A 12,576-nucleotide genomic window follows, 5' to 3' on the forward strand; every position below is an offset into this window, starting at 1 on the left:
GGTCATCGCGGAAACTGGTGACCCAGAGCCGTTGGAGGTAGTAGCGGCGGCGTCAACAACACCACGCCGCAGTGCAGGCAATAATTTCAGTAGTTCGCAAAGCACTCTACTTCACCGTCCGGCTGAACTTGTATAGAATTTTCGGAAATTGATCTTTTGTATAGACTAGGTATTCCAAGACTCTATGCATCTCTCTATCTATGCTCTCCAGCAACTAAGGGAATTCTATCTCAAATTAATGACGATTAATGCCTGTTAGACCGCATGGTCAGAAGATTCTCTTTCGATGATTGTAATGGTTAGGTTTTCGCGACCGAAGAGATCTACCATGGAAAATTCGCCCGGAACGTCGGCGTCACTAAAACTGGGCAATACTAGGCTGCTTCAAATCAGCTCTGGCAACGCCAGCAGAGAGGTGGAGAATAAATTTCAGGGGTTTTACCGAAACTATGCCATTCCCAGTGAGACACCCGTAGTTGAAATTCTGGACATACTAAAGGAGAAATTTTCTGTTATATGCAGTTGGTTATGACGGTATGGCGTAAGTCACTCCAGCCGAGTCCAGAATGCAACGTAGGCGAGCAACCAGAGGAGCTTTTTCAAATCACTCAACGAATCCCAATAGAGCGTCCAGAGAGTACAGTTTTAGGTAGCAGAAGAGAAAGAATAATAGGGTGGACTTTGAAAATTACCCACCCAGCATGCTGAACATACTGCGTGGATTACCACCGAAGCTCCCGCTATGCCAATACACCTGGCATGAATTTTGTGGATGTTACCAAAAAGGAGGTTCGGCTAGCCATAAACAGATCGAAAAACTGGAGGGGCCCAGAACTTCTAGTGCAAAAAGTTCCCCAGTATATAAGGTCGGTTGACACACAGCGCAAATCAGGTCATGAGTCGACCGGAAGAATTTCCACCCTTTCTCACTGCAAGTATTACTTACTTTATCCTTAAATAGGACACGGTGCAGGACCCCGCAGATACAAGACCGATTACTTGCTTACCAACCCTTTACAAATTCATAAGGTCCATTATTAGTGGCGCACCTCGAAACCAATAACATTCTGTTGGAGAAGCAGAAGAGCTGCCCAGTCAGATGAAGAGGTTGCAAAGAGCAACTCATTATCGACACGGTTATTGTGGGACAAGCAACTAGAAGCCAAAGAAATCTCTTTCGTTGCTATTTCGATTATGCCGAGGCCTTCGATAACGTCCCGCATACCTAGCCAATTGATGTCCTACTTGATGGTGGTCAAAGGGAAGTGTAGGTCCCGGGGCGAAATATGGATTGGTACCCACGATGGAGCATAAAACCTGGGAAACGCCTACTGAACCAACACCAACAACTTTACGACCAAACCCTATCTCCACATCCACGTGTAGGTCGCTGGGAGCCCCTGTCCCAATATAAGACTGATGCAAGAGCGTGACGCGGGATGCGTTGGACAGGAACCGGTTTCCTGGAGAAGAGTCGCTACACCATATATTAAAGCAGCCATCCAGGAATCCATGTGTTCGGAGTAGGTTTCTTAGTCTGCCAAAAAATGAAACCTGCTGTTATCGGCTTTGAAAACATAAGCGAACGGCTATGAACTGGGCGCTGACGAGGCAAATTTAGAAATATAAACCTCATGAACGTTCACACCCTTGCTAGCTTCTACGAGGCAGTAGAACGAATCCTCGAAGCCTGTCCAAGTATGATATCAAAATCATACTTGGGGATTTCAACAGGCAAGTAGGGGCGGAGCTCGTAGTTAGGCGATACGTTGGCTCTCATAGCTTACATCAAAATACAGATAATAAGGCACTGCTGATGTCACACGAAATGGTTGTTAGAAGTACCTGGTTTGCACAGAAAGCGGTCCACAAACATACGTACGTACTATTTCCAAAAAAATTGACCACGTGTTGATCGAACGCCGCCACCTCTCAGCATTGATGAATGTCAGAACATGTAAGGGGGCCAATATAGACTCAGATCACTATCTCGTTGGCATGGTGCTCCGACCTCGAATAACAACGCCACCCAGAAACCCCTCTGACAATCAAGTGAGAGTTAATACTGAAGCCATCCACAACACAGCCCTCCGCAACACCTAGAAGAGGGAAATGAATGCCGCAATAACCGCCGTCGACAGAGATCTTGGAGATTAAGCACTATAAATGATTTTCACAATCACCTGAAGAACGTTATCATAAATACGGCTACTTGGTCCCAGCCACCAAAAGAGTCGGAATGGCTGGTTTGACAATGAATGTAAACTAACAACGGAACGGAAGAATGCTGCATGCCGAGTAATGATGCAATCTCAAAGGACGCGGGCAAGCGCAGAGACTTATCACGAACTCAGTCGAGCGGAGAAGCGACTTCATTAACGGAAAAAGGAAGCCTGGGAGAAACGACAGATATGTGAACTCAAAAAGTGCAGGAAGCAACCGCATCAGGCGCGCAAGTTTTACCAACAAGTGAGCAGGATGAGCCTTACACACCTCGATGTTCATCCTGCCGAGACAAAGCGGGAATCTGATATCCGACAGAATGGGCATATTGGAGAGATGGGTTGAGTACTTTGATGAACTACTGGAGGTCCCGCCAACTGAAGACGAAGGGCAAATATTGCCACCACCAAGTATAGAAAAAGCAGTCCGTGCAATTCATCGGCTTAAAGTTGCCAGAAGCCGGTGGAATTACAGCTGAATTGGTTAAATATGAAGGGGGCCAATTACACCAAGTGGTTCGTCAACTTGTGCTCAAAGTGTGGGAAATCGAAATAATGCCTGAAGCCTAAGGCATTATCTGTATTATACATAAAAAGGAAGATATCACGTAGTGGAGCAATTATTGAGGCATCACGTTGCTTAGTACCATCTATAAGATATTCTCCGCTAGTTCGCTACGTCGGATAGCCCCGTACGCCCAGCACATCATTGACCCATACCATAGAGACTTCACTCCAAGCAAATCAGCAAATCAGATTTTTTCTGTGCGGCAAGCGATGGAAAACTGTTGGAATATGGACGTCAGTTGCACCATATTTTCATCGACATTAAAGCCGCTTGTGATAACATAGCCAGGGTGAAACTGTACATGGCCATGAGAGAATTCGGTATGCCGACGAAGTTAATAAGACTGACTAGGATGAACCTGACTAATGTGCGAGGCCAGATAAAAGCAGCAGGATCAGTCTCAAGACCATTCAACATCAACAACGGCCTACGACAAGGGGATGCCCTATCATGCGTCCTCTTTAACCTGACCCACGAGAAAATGATTCGTGATGCTGAGGTAATTGCAAGGGGTACGATCCTCTTTAAGTCCACCCAACTACTGGCTTATACTGGCGATAACGAGATCATGGAAAGAACGAGCAGGCGGCGCGAGATCAAGAGCTGCACATTAGTGAAGGCAATACATAGTATATGCTTGCAAAATCAGCACGGAAAACCAGCCAACCAACAACATCAAACCGCACTGATCAAACGGGAAGAATAAAGATAGGAGACTACACCTATGAGACCGTTGATAATTTCTCCTATCTAGGGTCGAAAATCACAACCGGTAACAACTACGATGATGAAATCCGCGCACGGATGTCCCAACAGAGCCTATTTCAGCTTACAAAATCTGTTTTGCTCAAAACGCCTCTCCATAGAGTCAAAGCTCTTACTGTACAATACAATGATCTTGTCAGTCCTTATGTATTCCTCGGAGACTTGGGTTCTTAGCATGAAAAATTGCGGACTCTTGGTCGCGTTCGAGAGAAGAATCCTCCGAAGAAGTTTTAAACCCCTACATGAGGATTTCGTAGCCTACATAACGAGGAAATCTATGAGCGACACCATGACCGTGTGGATAGAATCTGGCTCAATAGGTTACGGTGGGCGGGTCACTTAATCCGTATGGATGAGCACTGAGCACGGAAAATCTATAAAGGGAATATATATGATAGAAAAACAAGACGAGGCAGACCCTGCCTTAGATGGAGCGATAGCGTAGGTCAAGATACCAGACAGCTTTTAGGGACATCAAATTGGTGGACCTCGGCGCAAAACCGGGATGTCTGGAATTCCTTATTAAGGCAGACCTAGACCAGATACCGGTTGTTGCGCCGTTGATGATGATGACACCTAGCTAATCGTCCTCCTACGTCTGTATCGCATTGACCCCAAACTAATAAAGTTTTTTTTTTCGACAGTAACGGAAGGGTGGAATACCGCCTTATCAATGCGCTCATCTGATCGGGACTCGTTGAGTACCCTTTGGTTTTGCATGACATTAAAGCCCCTAATGGAACACCAAAACGAAATCTGCCCCGCAAATGGAGAGTGTATAGCCATTCGTTTATGTTTTCAAAGTTGACGACAGCAAGTTTCTTTTTCTGGATGACTAGGAAACCTACTCCGGGCACATGGTTTACCGGATGGCCATTACAATATATGCTATAATGACTCTTCTCCAGGCAACCAGTTCCTGCCCTGTTGTAACGCTCTGTCATTAGCCTTATATTTGGACAGGGTATCGGCTGGAAGGAATTTTTGTGGAGGCGCATGTTCCATGAGAAAATCTGGATATCTTTTGTCCGTTTTCGATACTGGCTCCGTCGTTGTAGAATCCATCCAGTGCGAGGCTCCTTTCGTAACTCCGTAACCTTGGTTTTCGGACTACACTTGTAAGCCCTACCCACAACCTGGAGGATCATTTGGTACAATTTGTCCTGTTTTTAAGCGCGGAAAAACTCCCAGAGATCACCACGTGGAAATAGAAGTGAGGTTTGGTGGTAGAGCTATTGGTGATGGCTTGATAGAGGTTTGCTGGGTTTTATGCTTGTTCGTCGATACCAATCCATGTTTCGCCCGGGGACCTACTCTTTGACTGCCACACTTGCACTCAGAGAAAAATTGTTGGACTGGGCAGTCAATAACTTGTACTTTTCTGATCTTGGCCGTTCAGTTCTTTACTTTTTCCGCGCCTTGAACAATTATTGAAAAAAACAAAAATTCGTATAATTTCTTCTCATCCAAATAGAAAATTATGATTTCGTTGGTACCATACTAGATATTAGCTTTAAAATGGAAATACTTCTTTTTTAAAGTTTGACTTTTTTAAGAAAACACACACACCCAATACACATAATAGGTAGGAGCCTGAAACCCTAGTTTCATGGTGTTTAATGCATATAATAAGCACTAGTTAAGATTACTACAATTCAGAAAGGTTCTAAAAAGTTACATGGTCATGTTTCAAAAGAGACCTCGATGATATAAAAAGTCAACTAAGAAATTTTTTCCCAGAAGGCTTTGACTCGTATTTCGTCATCTAACAATCTTTAATGATATTTTAATGTTTACGAATCTGCACTTAATTTCAAACCATTGTTGCATGAAGTTATTGATATAACACATGTAGCTTGGTGATCCAACCATTACCTTAACGGATCTTCACGTTCAAGACTAAAATCCCATCCAGTTCGAATAATCCTCTTAATCTTTTCCTCACGCATGCACTATCAATTATATGAGATCGTTGGGATTAGAGCCATTGAAATAGAGGATATTCAACCATTCTTCAACTTGGTTCTAAAAACATCGCTAATATCGCAGAAGTGAACACCTACCATATTTAGTCCATGAGCCAAATGAATCAACACTAACTTGCTAAATCGTGAATTCGAACTTCACACTGATTGTGTTCTTTACGGATTAACCAAGTTCTGATTCTTTGCAGGTAGACAGATCACTAATGATACCTTCAGTGTAAGATATTCAGGGTAAGACTCGCAGAAGCTGAAACTCACTTCAAGTCGGATCGTGGTCAAGTTTCTATATATAGCAAGTTTAATATCTTAAGATATACGAGTACATATATCTTTGAACCCTGGAGATGATATTGCTCGTGGTATGGTACCTTTTACAAATATCTAGTGTATAAAGTGCAAACTATTGAACAAGCAGGAAACGATCTGTCACCGCGTTGTATTCCGAATTCCTTGCCATATTTACTAGAATTAAGTTAAAAATATATTGCTCTTCTAGGACAATTACTGACGAGGTATGCCATTACCGTCTGTTTATATCAGGAATAATTTATGATCACTTCCCTTGCAACTGTTGTCTCCAAACTATTTCCAGCTCAACAATCGTAGGCTTCTCCTACACTTTTCCCCTTCTCGATTGTTTTATTGTAATTCACTAAAAGATAACAAATGCAAAGTAAAACGCTAAGCAGAAACTCATATTGCGGCTACGGACAATTATCGTGTTATTTAGATATGGAAAGGTTAATGGGGTTATTTACTCTGTAAGTTGCCGAGATGGTCTCGTTTCTGCGCGAGTGGATTAACAAAAATAACCATTACTTTCCGAGCTGCCAGAGTTTATTCAAGAGATGACGGTAATTGATCTTGATATGCATGTTTTGGACGCACAAGATCACGGGAATTCCATTTGTCTACAACTGAATTGTTACCAGTTTAACAAGGTAATAAAAGCGAGCATGTGCAATAGCGTTGCATTTATAAAAGATACTGAGGATAACTGTGGATACGCTCGAGAAACAATGCCAAATATTCTTAGAAGACGTGGACAACAGCTACATGCCTACTTATAAATGCGTTCGTAGAGCAGGTGTATTGTCTATAATATCGCGAGGCTCAATACTCTATTGAAATGAATGTATCTGTTACGTTTTATTGGCATGCCTCAGAAACTGATCGGAATTTAATTTGGTATGCACGGCACGTTGCCACCTGAGCGTATCGTAGATAATACCGGTTATTTCTGCACATAGTAGTAACCTTAACGAGAGCAAAAGTAGCTATTCGTATATATGTGTGATCGGACCTACGTATATTTAGCAAAATAACAACCTTCACTTTTTCAATGTAGTTCGGATTGGAGTGCAGGAAAAAATTTTTCGTGAATATGTGAGTACCAGGGGATGTAGCTCAGATGGTAGAGCGCTCGCTTAGCATGTGAGAGGTACCGGGATCGATACCCGGCATCTCCAGGAAAACATAAGTTTTTGCCGGTCTGATTGTGCAATAAGGAAGGAAAGCTGTAATTTCTAAAGTTTCAAATTATCTGATGTAGGTTTTGCATAATATAAATACTTTCAAAATCTTCATTGGAGTCAGACTTCCTGCATGTCTCTTACTATATTGAATTCGGATTAAGGTTCCCTAAAGACACTTTTATAAAGCTACATTACAGGCTACATACGGAATTCCGCAGAAACAGGTAAGACCGTCTCGGCGCGGGGGGTAAACACAGACAACTTTTATGTCAATATAGTAGATACTTATGTATACGTATACTCATCCTCAGATCGAAGTAGAAAGTTACTACCGGACCAACTGAGAAGAAACCTCCTTTTATATTTGGTCCACGAGTCACATTGTTTTTGATTAGCATCCGATTTACCAATGATTAAGCTCGCCACCCACGCACAGTTCGGTCTGTCAGTTACGCCGGAATGTCCCCGCCCAATAGTTGAACTGAACACACAACCACGCACCGGCAAGCTGCAACATTATTAGTTCAACTCTGCACATGGAAGGTCTTGAAATGAGACTTTGAGATATTTCTGTGTGTGAACATTTATCAAAAACGTTCATCAGCGACAAAAATCATCAATATCATCATAAACGGCGGAACAATCGGTATCCGTTCAAGGCCCGCCTTAATAAGGAACTCTACACATCCCGGTTTTGCGCCGAGGTCCACCAATTTGGTATCCCTGAAAGCTGCCTGCCGTCATGGCCTACGCCATCGCCCCACCTCAAACAGGGTCTGCCTCGTCTTCTATTTCTACCATAAACTTTCCGGGCTGGATCATCCTCATCCATACGGATTAAGTGACCCGCCCACCGCAACCTGTTGAGCCGGATTTTATTCACAACCAGACGGCCGTGGTATCGCTCATAGATTTCGTCGTTATATAGGCTACGGAATCGTCCAGGCTCATGTAGTCCAAGCTCAAAATCTCGCGCCAATCATCGCCTGCCCAATCTAGATGAAGGCAGTTTGTAGGTCTCGGGTCGTTCTTAGCATAGGCCAGCAATTGGGTGTACTTAAAGAAGATGGTGCCCCTCGCATTTACCTCAGTATCACAGATCACTTTTCCCAGGGCCAGGATAAAGAGGACGCATGGTAGGGCATCCCCTTGTCGTAGACCGTTGTTGATGTTGAATGGTCTCGAAAGTGATCCTGTTGCTTTTATCTGGCCTCGCACATTGGTAAGGGTCAGCCTAGTCAGTCTTTTCAATTTCGTCGGTATACTGAATTCTCTTATGACCGTGTACAATTTTACCCTGGCTATGCTATCATAGGCTTTAAAGTCGATGAAAAGATGATGCAACTGATATCCATATTCCAACAGTTTTTCAATCGCTTGCCGCAGAGAGAAAATCTGATCTGTTGCTGATTTGCCTGGAGTGAAGCCTCTTTGGTATGGGCCAATGATGTACTGGGCGTGCGGAGCTATCCAACCTAGCAAGGTAGCGGAGAATATCCTGTGGTACTCAGCAACGTGATACTTCAATAATTGCTGCACTGCGTGATATCTCCCTTTTTATGTGTGAGACAGATAACGCATCAGGCCTCAGGCATTGATTCAGTGTGCCCCACTTTGAGCAGAAATTGATGAACCTCTTGGTGTAATTGGTCTCTTCATATTTAACCAATCCGGCTGTAATTCCATCGATTTCTGGCGACTTATGATTTTTAAACCGATGAATTGCATGGACTGTTTTGTCTGTACTTGGTGGTGGCAATATTTGTCAGTCGTCTTCAGTTAGCGTGACCTCCAACTCGCCGATGTTCTGGTTATTCAGCAGTTCATCGAAGTACTCAACCCATCGCTCCAATATGCTCATTCTGCTGGAATTCAAATTTTCCTCTTTGTCTCGGCGGATGAGCATCGAGGTGTGTAAGGCTTCATCCTGCTGACTTTTTGCTAAAACTTGTGCGCCTGGTTCGGTTGCTCTCTGTACTTTTCGAGTTCACAAGCCTGTTGGATCCCCGAGGCTTTCTTTTTCCGTCTGTGAAATCGTTTCTACGCTCGCCGAAGTACGTGATAAATTTACGCGCGTTGCCGGGTCCTTGGAGAATGCAACATTATTCGGTATGCAGCATTCTTCCGTTCCGTTGCTAGCTTACACTCATCGTCAAAACAGCCATTCCGACTCTTTTTGCGGCTGGAGCCAAGTATGTTTATGGCTGCATTTATGATAATGTTGTTCAGGTGATTATGAAGATCATTTGTTGATGCTCCACCTCCAGGATCTCTGTTGACTACGGTTATTGCGTCATCCATTTCCCCCTTAGAGGTGTTGCGGAAGGCTGTGCTGTGGATGACTTCGGTGTTATCTCTCACCTGATTGTTAAAGAGGATTCAGGGTGGTATTATTATTCGTGCACGGAGCACCATGCCAGCTAGATAGTGATCCGAGTCTATATTGGCCCCTCTATATGTTCTGATATTCACCAAGGCTGAAAGGTAGCGACGTTCGATCAAAACGTGGTCAATTTGGTTGATAGTGGTCCCGTCTGGAGAGGCCCATGTTTGTCAATGGACCGCTAATTGAGTAATCCGCAGTCCGTTATCATTTCTAGTTTTATGTAATCTATGGGAGCCAACAACAGGCTTTGCGGGTTAGTTCTACTGCCTGGTGGAAGGTATCCTTCTCCGACCCTGTAGTCTGCTCTGTGTGAATCTTAATAAGGCTTGTATTTCCAAATTTCCCTCGTAAACGTGGAGTGCATAGCCTTTCACTTATGTTTTCTTAGCCGCATTATTGTGACGACACTTTAAACTTATAAACCTTCAAAGTTGACCAAAGTTGCCTCATTACGTCAGCTTCCATGTAAAAATGATGGGCTTAATTATGAAAAATTTAGGAATATCACACATTAAATAGAAGAAAACGTTTTCTTGGCATGGAGGAAATTCCCTTAAATATTTGTAGTTTTAAATGCATAGGACTACCATATTGAAGTGAATTTGCTTTTTGTGGAGTAGGGTAGGTGAATGCGCTGCCAGGCTACCAACTAATCACCTCCCTGTCATCAGCGAACTAACCTGGAACCGTTTTACACATTACTTCGAGGTAGTCTCCCACTCTCCCGGGTTTGGGAGCCTTCAAGTCAGGGAATTCCTTACACCAACGGGAGGTTAGGGAAGTTAGTTCAGAGAACTTTTTGCCATCCGGTCCCTCCGCCGGCCGAGCTCAATTTTCTTCGCAATAACAAGAGCCCGAATAGAATGCACAACATGTCTACATTTGCCAGCGCTTCTCAGCATCTTTCTTTCTTTCTGAGAGAACTCCCCTGTGTCTGCATAAAGCTACTGTCGGCGCCGTCCCACCTTTCACAAGAGAAAAAAGATTATTCAGTATCGTCCGCCACTCCATTGCAGAGCACACACTCAGGAGATCGTGCCTGCCCAGTTTTGTTCAAGTATGACCGAAAACCTCCATGCCCACTTAAGAGTAAGGTAAGGAAGTAATCAATCTCCCCGTGTGTTAAGTTCAGCCATAGATCTAAATTGTTGTTGAGCCGCAAAATCCATCTGCCTTTTGACTCATTTTGCCAAGAGAGTTGCCACTTGGTAAGGGTACGTTGATGTTCTTCACACCCTCTCTTAAGTTTTCGCCTTTGCGGCTGTAGATATGTTTACACTCCTTGGTAAGGCGGGAACGGGGATCACTCCCGTGATCGTCATTACGAGCCGTGCGCCTTAATCCAGGAGAGTTGCAACCTTATCCGACGCTTTTTTTACCTTAAATTGCGATAATGTAGGGCCTACATGTTTCCCTCCCCGCCTCGACAATTGGAATTCATTCATTCCCCAGCCCTAGAGCCATGTATGCTGGTATCAGTGGGACATATCAAAGGAGCTCTGTCGCACAGGGACCAATCATTTGGTAGGTTTTGCTACAGTAAACTTGTGGAAGATAAACTTTCTATACTCTACCTGCACTGTACACCCCACCTAATACAGTAAAGATTTCCTTCCCTCACCTTCAGAAAAAAATCATAACAGTTTGCCATTTTTCGTCTCGGGACTTATCGTCTCATAAGTGATCGCTTTCAAAAAGTCTACGGGCTATGCCGAAGATTAAATTCTCGCGATTCCCTTTTGGTTGGTTCATTTTATACACGAAAAAGACTAACTCGCCTGATGTATTATTACTTTCTTTTGTAAATGCTCTGCGTGCAAACTTTTAAGTCACAGACCCACCATTGCCTACTAGGATTCCCCGTACGACCGCTTAGCTCCGTTTCAGTGAATTTTGATGCACGCTGGAGAAAGAAGACTGCTCTGAAGAAAAAATATGGTAGTGAAGACAATTTAAGGTAGATGACAGTCGGATCCAGAGCCTTCTTACCCACTAGCCTCTTGACAGCCCCGCAGAACGTGCTCTTCTTTTTCGCCTTCGGACCTAATTCAATGAGTACACCTCGACCTTTCATTTCCCATTTCTGCTCCACTCTGTTCGGCCTTGATTTTAAAGCGGGTCTTGCTGAGAACTTCCGCGAAAACCTAAAAATCAGTCTATCAGCTCTATTCATGTTCTAGCGTTCTGGCAGTGGCATTAGGAATGTTTCTTTCAGCCAGCAAAGTTTCAGCGACGGTAACGTTATCAAATATTTGGGTGCAATCTGGAAAATGCAATTGGTTTGCCGTTTCTTCATGCTTTCTGTGTACCACTTGCTCTGTAAACATAGATTACTCGGCTGCTGGTTACCTTGTTTTACAACGAACCGCTTCCATTTTGAGGTCATCTCAAGCGAGTTAGTTTCCTCGTGAAAGCGTTGTCATAATGATCGTTTAGCCGACCTTATGCCCACCTTTCTAAGTCTCTTTATACCGATTGCTCCAACTAATGAATCAGGGTTCAGAGCTTAGTTAAGGAGTAGCCTTGTTTTTCTCCTCTGATATGCCCTTATTTGCCGTATTGAGTGGACCGCTCTCTTCGAACACTTCTCTCATACTAGTTCTGATCATCTGGGTTGTTTGCTCAAATCCAGCTATGGATTTGATGCCGTTCACGGCCAAGCCCTCTTAGCTGCCTTTTGGGCTGAGGATGCCCTAGACGATCTTCTCCTCTCAACTTATGTACAACCCGGAGTTTTGGTTTGGCCCACTACTGAATGACAAGAGCATCTGAATCTAGACTTAGGCTATCCATTGATGCGCTTAGGATTGCTCCTTCATTCAGGCCTGGATCATCATAATAGAAATTTAGTTTCAGTTTTTGTTTTGCTTTACGTTTTCTATGTGGAGATGCGCCTGAAACCCAGCCAAGAGTTGGCTGGACCTTCTTCCTACTATTCTATCCTTCCCTGTTATCTGGTTCGTTTTATGGTTGTTTATTGATACCTCCACATGTACATGCTTGTACCTGTTGAATGTATTTTTCCGCTGGGTCTGACTCCTGATAGACGTCACAGCTACCACTTTGGCAGAGCTAAGCTCACATAAACTATCAAAAGCTCCGGGAACTCTCAGGCGTTTATCGGACACTCGTAACAAGAAATTTTTTTCAAGTCTACTACCTGGGAGATATAATG

General features: G+C 43.7%; 1 non-coding gene across 1 annotated transcript; it reads left to right on the forward strand.

Moving 5' to 3' along the window:
• Positions 1–6,936: 6,936 nt before the first annotated feature.
• Positions 6,937–7,009, forward strand: Trnaa-agc. The gene has a single exon. It is a non-coding gene; the product is annotated as a tRNA-Ala (tRNA).
• Positions 7,010–12,576: the final 5,567 nt, after the last annotated feature.

This window comes from Hermetia illucens, chromosome 3 (assembly GCF_905115235.1).
Source record: "Hermetia illucens chromosome 3, iHerIll2.2.curated.20191125, whole genome shotgun sequence".
NCBI lineage: Eukaryota > Metazoa > Arthropoda > Insecta > Diptera > Stratiomyidae > Hermetia > Hermetia illucens.